The following is a 9062-nucleotide window of genomic DNA, read 5'->3' on the forward strand; positions in this document are numbered from 1 at the left end:
TCCAGTAATGCTACACGGTTACACACGCATCCTGCGCTGTGCTGAGGACGTGCCGGTCGACATGCAATCCCCAGCATTGTGATGTCAGGGGTAATGAAGTTCGACATGTAAATTGGGTTTGTATGCGTGATTGTGAGTCTGTGCTGCAGTGTTTATGTGCAACCATGTAAGCTGTTTCAGCTTATGGCCATGGATATGGGGCACTGACGGCAGGAACGACCGTGCATGCCAACCGTGGACAACGCTGCTGCCTCGTCTTTTGGGTTTTTCTCCTCTGATTTAAGACACCATCATCGATCTGTTGTTTTCTCACCACTAACTGCTCTGTTCGGTCATGCTGAGAGTGGAGAGTGTGTTTATCTGCATCTCAGTTGATGATGCATGTTAATAAGGGCACCAGATGTAGGAGGAGGCGAGGGGCCCATCGTAACACGGTCTCTAGTTCTGTTCGTGTGCTCTCTGTTCAAACTATTCATCCTGAAGGTTCAGGGAGTCAGGTTTCATGAAACAACAAGTGAAGTGGACGAGTTGGATTAGAGCCATTGTGGGTAAAGAAATTATAATAATGACGGAGCCGGGGTTGGGGGGGGAATATTCTGAGAAAAGAATCCAAGATTAAAGTTGGAAATTTCCAAAAAAAAAACTCTGAAAAAACAGTTGTGCAAAACCGTAACGCCAGCCGTCTGAATGGAGCTCCTCCTGAAGTCGTGTTATTACGGTAAGAACATGATTTTATTCATTTAACATCAATAAATACTGACATTGTAGAAGTTACAGGAAAATAAAAAACAAACATCTATCTTTGACTACATGAAGGCGTGTCTCTTCAGCACAACTAATGTAAACACGGAGAACAAAGAGATCAGAGGACTAATGTAAACACGCAGAACAAAGAGATCAGAGGACTAATGTAAACACGCAGAACAAAGAGATCAGAGGACTAATGGAAACACTGCAGAACAAAGAGATCAGAGGACTAATGGAAACACACTGCAGAACAAAGAGATCAGAGGACTAATGGAAACACACTGCAGAACAAAGAGATCAGAGGACTAATGTAAACACACTGCAGAACAAAGAGATCAGAGGACTAATGTGAACACGGAGAACAAAGAGATCAGAGGAATAATGTAAACACACTGCAGAACAAAGAGATCAGAGGACTAATGGAAACACTGGAGAACAAAGAGATCAGAGGACTAATGGAAACACACTGCAGAACAAAGAGATCAGAGGACTAATGTAAACACAGAGAACAAAGAGATCAGAGGACTAATGTAAACACAGAGAACAAAGAGATCAGAGGAATAATGTAAACACACTGCAGAACAAAGAGATCAGAGGACTAATGTGAACACGGAGAACAAAGAGATCAGAGGAATAATGTAAACACACTGCAGAACAAAGAGATCAGAGGACTAATGGAAACACTGGAGAACAAAGAGATCAGAGGACTAATGGAAACACTGGAGAACAAAGAGATCAGAGGACTAATGGAAACACTGGAGAACAAAGAGATCAGAGGACTAATGTAAACACGGAGAACAAAGAGATCAGAGGACTAATGTAAACACAGAGAACAAAGAGATCAGAGGACTAATGTAAACACTGGAGAACAAAGAGATCAGAGGACTAATGTAAACACGGAGAACAAAGAGATCAGAGGACTAATGTAAACACAGAGAACAAAGAGATCAGAGGACTAATGTAAACACTGGAGAACAAAGAGATCAGAGGACTAATGGAAACACTGGAGAACAAAGAGATCAGAGGACTAATGTAAACACGGAGAACAAAGAGATCAGAGGACTAATGTAAACACAGAGAACAAAGAGATCAGAGGACTAATGTAAACACGGAGAACAAAGAGATCAGAGGACTAATGGAAACACTGGAGAACAAAGAGATCAGAGGACTAATGGAAACACTGGAGAACAAAGAGATCAGAGGACTAATGTAAACACGGAGAACAAAGAGATCAGAGGACTAATGTAAACACAGAGAACAAAGAGATCAGAGGACTAATGTAAACACTGGAGAACAAAGAGATCAGAGGACTAATGTAAACACGGGGAACAAAGAGATCAGAGGACTAACGTAAACACGGGGAACAAAGAGATCAGAGGACTAATGTAAACACGGGGAACAAAGAGATCAGAGGACTAACGTAAACACGGGGAACAAAGAGATCAGAGGACTAATGTAAACACGGAGAACAAAGAGATCAGAGGACTAATGGAAACACTGGAGAACAAAGAGATCAGAGGACTAATGTAAACACGGAGAACAAAGAGATCAGAGGACTAATGTAAACACGGAGAACAAAGAGATCAGAGGAATAATGTAAACATGGAGAACAAAGAGATCAGAGGAATAATGTAAACACACTGCAGAACAAAGAGATCAGAGGACTAACGTAAACATGGAGAACAAAGAGATCAGAGGACTAATGTAAACACACTGCAGAACAAAGAGATCAGAGGACTAACGTAAACACGGAGAACAAAGAGATCAGAGGACTAATGTAAACACTGGAGAACAAAGAGATCAGAGGACTAACGTAAACACGGGGAACAAAGAGATCAGAGGACTAACGTAAACACGGAGAACAAAGAGATCAGAGGACTAACGTAAACACGGGGAACAAAGAGATCAGAGGACTAACGTAAACACGGGGAACAAAGAGATCAGAGGACTAACGTAAACACGGAGAACAAAGAGATCAGAGGACTAACGTAAACACGGAGAACAAAGAGATCAGAGGACTAATGTAAACACACTGCAGAACAAAGAGATGACTTCAGTCAGTTACCAGGTGAACTCCAGACTTCTCAATCAAGAATGAAAGAACGACAATTCAGTCTGAGCACCGAGACATTACTACCTTGATGCTTAATAATTGACCCTTCACTGAAAGCTTGGACATTTTGGAAGAATAGGCTTATTTTGGGGAGCGCTGGTGAGCTCAGCTCGGGCACAGAGACGCTGGCTCTGCCCAACGGTAACGAAACATAAGAAATACTTTGACACGTGGATGAAGTAAAATGGCAAATTGTTGTTTTTACACTTTGGTCTGGTAGAGATTAAACAAATCAAACATGAAGTGTTCACTGAGCTTTAGAGGTGCTGGAAGTGGATTTTGTTGCAGAGCTAGCGTTTCCCTCCTATTTCTATTCTTTGTGCTAAGCTAACAGGCTAGTCGTGGTAACTTTATATTTACCAAGAGACATAAAAAGTGGTATCAATCCCAAAATGTTGAACTGTTCCTTTAAATATATTAGAGTTCTACTTGTGGCTTTAGAGCGTAGACTGAATGCTACTTACCCACGGTGACGTCACCCATTGGTTTGTAGAGTGACGTTTTGAAGACTTGAGTTCCGCATTTTGGCCGTCGCCATCTTGGTTTTTTTACAACCAGAAGTGACACAAGAGGGTGGTGCTAACGTTCATGAAGTAAAAACACAGTGAAAGGGTTAAAGTTGAACGATGAAAATACAGACAACTCCCAGACCAGATAACAAGACCTGTCAATCACTGCGTAGCCCCGCCCTAAAGCATCCCCTGCTTTATGGTCTGTGTGACTCTAAATGGACCATAATGTACTAAATGAACATCATGCTGTATTGAAGAAGACTTGAAACTAGAGATTGAGACATAAACTCATGTTTACAATGTTTACTGAGGTAATAAATCAAGAGAGAAGTAGAGTCATTTTCTCATAGACTTCTATACAACCAGAGGAGTCGCCCCCTGGTGGTCAGTAGAGAGAATGCAGCTTTAAGACATGAAGCTTTGACTTCACTTTTCAGACCTGAAGGTTGCCTCCTGGTCCAGACACTGATCCAAGTATTATACCCAATATGGAAGCTTATTTTAAAACTAAAATAAAACATTTAAAGAAAGGCAGCAACTAAAGATGGATAATCAAAACTCTTACTTTGTATCTTATGAAGTTACAAATATTTAGTGCTTGTCAGGTGGTCATTTAAAATCCTGTAATTTCCTCACAAATATTGTTCCATGTCTCTGGAACTTTGACTTTGTTCTGTCGATGCAGAAGATAATCATTGAATAACTTCTCTGCTCACTCTCTAACTGCGTCCTGTTTTACTGCAGTCACACATTACACAGACATCTCGTCTCCTCATAGAATGAATCACGAATACTTAAAACCACTGACTTCTGAACTCGTATTTTACTTTGAAGAAATATTTGATCTGTGTCTCCGTCTCTCCCTGATGAGCACACGTATTTGCTTCGACTCGAAGTGATTTTAGTTCGCTGTGATGCAGTAGCCAGTGTCAAAAGCCAGAAGAGGAAACAGGCTGCTTCTAGTTTATCATCTATAGAGTCCCAGAAAGAAACATTCAGTCAAAACATATCGCAAAACCTACACAGCTGCTCATTGAAAGAAATTCAGATTCATGCAGCCTCAGTCTCTCCATTCATGGGTATTTGTCACCATCTACTGGTCACATAGGGAACAAGATGACACCTCTGAGCTGGGCTGCACGGAGACTCAGGTTGGAGGGAAGATGCACGTGTCAGTGAACACACATCTGGAACAGCAAACAGCAGCCTGGAGGTTAGCAGGCTGCTGGTAAGTTAGTACAAAAGCAGAGGCGTCACCGTCAGTGGAGAGATTAGTCAGAGAACTGAACTATCACGGCGTTGGATGCATTTTTAAACCTGTAGAGTCAAAAGAATGTTTTAAAGTGCCTGTCGTTGGTTCAAAAACAGACAATAATGATAAATATAAAGTTTCAAATCACCAAAGAATCAAAGGCGAAAAACATGTTTTTTTCAGAATTTTATTCTTTAAATTATTTTATAAAATCTCATTTACGTTTCAATATATATATATATTTATTTTTTTCACCAATTAACAATTTTGGCTGTTTTCCCTTTCCACCCCCCACCCCCTCCCATGTATGCCCACATTTTGATCTTAAGGTCCAGACTCCTTCATATTGTGCAATGATCCTCAGTGCCACAGTGGATAGAGGGAGGGGGGAGAGAGGGGGGTGTAGGGGGGAGGCAGAAAGAGGTATGGGGGGGGGGGGGGGCTGGTACAGTACAGAGCATGCTGAGGGAGTACTGACTTCCACAATGAGTGAGTTCAACCAACCGTGTTCAGATGGCTCAATGCATTCCATGACTCTGAACGAAAATCTCTCTTTTATCCCCCCCCCCCCAACCGACGGAGGTAAAGTGAGCCCCACATCATCAGATGTTCACCCAAACTGTTAGCAGCAGCCCTGAAGACTGTTGAGCCCTTTTTGTAGCGACCTACCGACCGATCAGAGTCCCGGTGGGTCAGTGTTCTTCTTCTAAGCTTTAAAAAGGTCAACATCTACAGCAACAAAAAACACAGATTTACGTCACGTCGACTGTACATCCGGGCGAGCAACGGGGTTTTCTAAGGGGGGGGTGGGGGGGGTGGGGGGGTGGGGTTCTTCTCCAATAAGGTGTTTGTTCTTCATTTGGCAGTACGATCGCTCTTCCGACATGGCTCAATACTTGTGAAAGTCGTCTTTGTTGCTGGTATGATTTGCCCATGAACCGACTCGAAAACACGTCTGTGATAAATATTTCAAACAAAAGACAAACGGTCGCTCCAGACTTCGTGATACACCACATCTGTGAGCCACAGGTGAACGTATCAAACGCTCCCTTCTTTGTGTTTCACACCATAAAAGACACTAAACTCAGTTTTAAAAGGGAAGGAATGATAGGTGATATCGGTACGCAAAACAAAAAATATTTGCAGGAAAACATGGTTATTGTTGCAGACAGCAACCCCTTAAAGCACATAGTATTCAGTGTTAATATTGGTTCAATCTGCTCCGTCTCCACATCTTTGGGCTGGTTGCTGCATACATGTGCGTGTTTGGGTTCCTTTAAGCTGTGACATGTAGCGGCGTAAAACCGTGTCAATGTTGGCGGTAAAACAAAAACAATGGCAACTCTAAACACAGGACAGACGGCTGAACGAGCTGAAGGCATTTAGAGGCTATTCCTGACAGAACACTGAGGCTGAGGTCGCCCAAACGGCCTGCCAAAATAACACAGTCTCTAAAATGAAGTGGGACGTAGAATCAGCCCTTGGTGACTCAGCAACCACAGAAACACAGCGTTAGCCTGTCCTCCAACACGGTGAATCAAAGCCCGATCACTGAGCGGTACCGTCCGGACACTTCACAGACTGTCGGCAGAGTTCTTTCCCGTGTTCGATGAAATGTCCGCAGCAGACCGCTGGAGGAAACTCCCGCTGACCTCGTGCCCCAAATCACCCCAAAAATCTCAGCGAGGTGCTGTGCAGAATAAAAACACAATACGACACGTACAGCCAAGCAGACACATGAACTCCTGTAATAATAATAATAATAATAATAATAATAATAATAATAATAATAATACAGTGCTAAAACCATGTGACGAATTATATCTTCTGCAAAGCTAAAATGTTAAGTTATTTTCTCTGTCGGAAAAAGTGGCGTCATTTTAGAGCCCGTAGTTGGCGGTGATACTCTGTAACACAGTACTGCAGAGTGAGTACTTTCCCCAGTAACGAGTAGTGTTGTATTACAGCCATTAATCCAGCTAATGCGCCGGTAGCAGAAGATCTGATTCTTGTGCCAGGTGAGCTGATGTCACGCCGACGTCAACGCAGGTCGGTCTAAATCCAGTCGTAGCTTTTGGTTTAACGTTCAGGCGACCGTCGCCTCGGGTGCATGTGTGACCGTGCAGGTCTGGTTCTACCGGGCCGCCTCAGCTGGAATTTTAGGCGCGGTAGGCTCACGTCTCCTTCGTAGACGAGCAGAACGTGGAGTTATAATAACCGGAGCAGAGGTCTGTATGGTTGTAGCAGCCTGGCGTCGTCCTCGGCTCATTTCTAATGATGGTAAACTCAGTCAACATGTCAACATGTGTGTCGTGCTGCCTTCAGGTGCTGCAGGGATTTCATGGAGTGAAGGAGAAGCAGATACTGTGAGAAGCAACTCATTCATGATCAAGTTTCTGTGTTTCGTCTCTGGGGGAACAACAACTTGGAGTTCAATGTGATCCAGAACACGACAAACGTAGTTTATACTCGCTGCAGAAAATGACGTGAACGCGGCCGGTGCACCTCTGAATTTATGCAACTTGGCGCGATCACGTGACCGTCACAAATAGTTCACTGATAAAAGCATTTACACGTTTAAGGGTTGTACAGAGAAGGCCAGTTCATTTTGAGAAGCTTTAGAAACACGAGGATTTAAAAATCTACATTTGAGTAAATATTTAGCAGCCAAATCAAACTGTTTACAGGATATTAAACCTGTTTCTTTATAATACTTTTAATACTTGACTTGTTTCTTTACAGGGCTTCTATGAAGGTCATAAAGCAGTCCATGAATATGAGATATGAGTTCATAGATAATAACAATCCCTCCTGGTCATGGTGGAGGTTTATGGTGTTTTAGACCTACAGTCTATGTTCATGTCTCTGAGTTACGCTCGTTGTCTTTTTGACTCCTCACAGCTCTCACAGTTTGTTCTCCCTCTGTGTGCTGTTTGTTGCATTATTCTCTGAAACACCAGCGGATCAGCGCCTCCGTTCATGCTCTGAGGTCACGTACCGTCTGCGGAGGCTCACGCTACGGCACCACGCGAGTACAAAACACAACTTCAACCAGCGCCTTTCTGACCGTTTCAGCTTTTACGATGGAACTACTTGTTGCGGGACTATTGTGTTGAATTGCATCGTGTCCACTCCCCGTGCACACAACAACAATGCAGCCCTGTAAACGTGATTACACCAGCTGATTCTAAGAGGAGATGTTCTGTATCCGGCTAAGAAGACCCCAGACGGGCTGGTTAGAAAGCACACTGTCACACAGGGTGAATACAAGCAGAGGACATTTGAGGTAGACAGAAACCGCGTCGAGCGTTCGCTGTCGTGCCGTCTGAAAGCAGCCCGGTGGGCTCACACGCCCCCAGAGATCACATGATTTCTGTCCCAGCGCGAGACTTCCTGTGACTCCACCTGAGACCGACATGACTGATCTGGTGAGGGGGGGCACTACATGGACCATGGCGGCTGAAGGAGTGTAATGAAGAGGAATGGGGGGCGGAGTGTGTGTGTGTGTGGGGGGGGGGGGGGGGCTCGGGACCGACACAACTAAACAGGCTATTTACCAGACAGAAGTCACCGCCACACATCTCCCACGTCTCAAGTCAACAGCAGCATTTAAACCTCAGTCACATGACCGGAAACCATCGAGGGTTATTTTACAAGGCATAATCATTTTAAATAGAATATATGGCATCTGACCATTGGCTCAATACGTCTCCCGCCCCACAGACAAGTTTACAACCCCCCCACGAAGAAAGTCCCAATGCCAGACCTCATGCCCATTGAACAGTCTCACATTGTTCTCGAGAATAGAGATTAAAAATATATACTATTGACTTATTGACTTCCAGTGTATGTTTTCTCTGTTTTTTTCTCTATTGTTTTTCAAGTTTAAAAAGACCTCCTGTGTCACAATGCAAGCTAGGAGGTCTTTTCTACACACACTCTCACATTTATACTATATATATATATATATATATATATATATATATATATATATATATATATATATATATATATATATATATATATATTCATTTGGACTGAATTCATTCAGAATGAGAAGGAATTAAAACTCCCTTTTCTCCAGTTTTCCCTTTTTGAGGACACAATTCGAGGAAGTGGGGAAGCACTACAACATCACATGACTACTCAAGAGCCGGTAGCGAGGAAAAAGGAAGAAGCAAGAGATTAAAAAGGCCTGAACTTGTACAAGGCAGAGAGATGGGCGGGCGATATGGCTCTCTGTGGCATGATGTGCATTCCAGGGCCCCGCCGACAGCGAGGGACAATGTACAGAGTTCGGGGTTAGAGAGCAAAACGGCCGTCAGATAAGGGGGGGAGGGGGGAGGGGGGAGGGAGGGGAGCGAATGAGCTGTTTTAAACGGCAACAGAGCTGAAGCAATAGTGCGAGACTACGCAGCGGGGTGGGGGGCGGACGAGA

Source organism: Melanostigma gelatinosum (genome assembly GCF_949748355.1).
Source record: "Melanostigma gelatinosum genome assembly, chromosome: 8".
NCBI lineage: Eukaryota > Metazoa > Chordata > Actinopteri > Perciformes > Zoarcidae > Melanostigma > Melanostigma gelatinosum.